The sequence below is a fragment of the Malurus melanocephalus genome, unplaced genomic scaffold, assembly GCF_030028575.1.
Source record: "Malurus melanocephalus ecotype Western Australia unplaced genomic scaffold, MMel_1.1 scaffold_0, whole genome shotgun sequence".
Lineage (NCBI taxonomy): Eukaryota > Metazoa > Chordata > Aves > Passeriformes > Maluridae > Malurus > Malurus melanocephalus.
This window is the reverse complement of record NW_026623232.1, coordinates 4,249,540-4,251,855: the sequence shown is the minus strand read 5'-3', so window position 1 is coordinate 4,251,855 and position 2,316 is coordinate 4,249,540.

The following is a 2,316-nucleotide window of genomic DNA, read 5'->3' as shown; positions in this document are numbered from 1 at the left end:
TTAGGAGCATCTCTTCTGCAAGATGACATTACCAATATCATCACAAATAAAATACTATTCATTAATACGTTGCCCAAATTTATTTTGAGGGCTGTTCTTGGGTTTTACTGGGTTTATGTTGAGTTGTTTGGGGTTTTCTGCTGTTGATTTACCTTTTGTTTGTTTGKTTGGTTTTGTTATTTTACTCTTTCTATTCTCCTCCATTAATTGAGACAATTACTTTATGTTTATATGCACCAGGTTGGACGTCATCACAGAGAGGGATAGCCACAAATTCTGGGGAAGATAGATGTCTCCTCTAGTTTATGAAGATAAACTTCCCCAGGCAAGTAGTGAGTGCATGAGGTTAATTTGACTGGACTCTGCAAGAGCTCGTCTTCTCCATTTGACTATAGCAAGATCCTATGCAGATTAGGCTTCTTAAGCTAAAATACTTTGTAATACAATCCATATTTCCTAGGGAACTTCATAATCATTTTATGTACAAGTGCCTTTTCAAAAAATAGTTTTCTGTGTAAATCAGCTCTGCTTGAGCTTTGATCTTTTCCCTGTCACTCTTCCACACTCTTCAGCTGTATCTACAAACCTTCCCATCACCAGGCAACACAGGTGGAGTTGTTTGYGATGCTCTAAGACAGGGTGTATCACTATTTACACCTCAGACACAGCACTGCTTTTATCTTTTACTCACGTTTGCAATTATCAGATACTATGAATTCTAGTTTTACTTTAGAATAACTTCCTTGCAGATGCTGCTATTTCATTGATGTTTTTCAGTGAGTACATTTTCCAAGAGGTACCTACCCCCATTTGGCGCTTCTATTTCTGTACAAGACTTACATAACTGCTTTTAACTTGCCAAGTATTTTTGTATTAGGTATATATGTGAATTAACTCTTTCAGGAAAAGAAAAATTAGCATACCTAAAAAGCTATTGCCTCAAAATAGCTCACATCCTAAATTTATCAGCTAGCTTATCTCCCCATAAAGTACTAGTTTTTCACTACTCTGAGCTGGGTTCTTTTACTGAGTTTAAAAATACTTGCTTATTTGTATTTTCCATTGATTTCTGTCTTTTTTTTTTTTTTTTTTTCCCAGACAAAACTGTGTTTGATCCAGTAACATCTATTGAAGGACAAATTAATTTCCTACTTCACAATGTCCAAAGTCTGTTGCACTAAAAGATGTTTGTGTGTTATGTTTTGCTAATGACRCTTCTAGGGAGAAACTGTCAAAACAATTGGATCAGTTTAAATAATTAGGGACACGAGTAAAAGCAGTCCTACTGCATTACTCCCCACTGTGTTATGGATAGATGATCCTAAATAAAAAGTGGTCATTCAAAGCACTGTAAGGGCCCTGTTTTACAAATGCACATGAACCAGAAAAAAACATGTTGATTTGTATAAGGGTGAGACAGACTAGCAGCTCCCTAGCAACCCCTTTCCTAGTCCTGTGAAGACAAAAAGGACCTGTTTAGCACAAATCTGGACAAAGGATCAAATTAATCTTTAGCTGTCTGCAAAATCCAGGAGACAAAAATCTGTCTGAGGTACATTCCATGCTCTCCAAAAACATGCAGAGATACAATTGTAACTACCTACAACAGTTTACATTTATCTTATCAAACATTTATGGCCCGTAATGGAGGTTAAATTATTCAATGCCATGGTCAGTTTTGATGTTACAATTGAAAAAATCTGTGTTAACAAACTAGCTTAGAAAAGACAGCTTTTGGCCTCACAAGAACCATAAATAATGTTGCAAAATCAAGTRAAAGAAAGGGTGCCTTATAGTGGGAGTAATTTTAGCTACATTGATGATGAATAATCAATAATCATAAGACAYTAATATTATCTATTCAATATTTAGTAAATCTGTTGCACTTAATTCCAAGGATCATAAAGCTTTTTCCTAGAAAATTAACAAATTTAATTTGAGATTGTCATCATTGTTATATTCTACATGATTATCTGAAGTATGCAATGGTAAGGTTCAAGTTYTTGATTAACTCCTTTTTTATGCACTGTTAATTACCTTATTATTCATTCTCTCCTATCAGAAAATTATTACATTACCTTTTACCTATATATTAASTCATTATTTATATTTGCTCAGTATCCTGTATGGATTCTGTACAAAGCCAGCAAAAACTGTCACTGTTTTAAAACTGAGGTATAAAAATTGATATGAAGTTGGCCATCTCCATCTGCGTGTCTTAATTTTCCAGTTGATTCAGAGAGAGATATAGATCGTTACTTTCCCTTTATAGTTCATAATCGTTCAGGATTGGGCAAATATAACAATTTCCAAGCT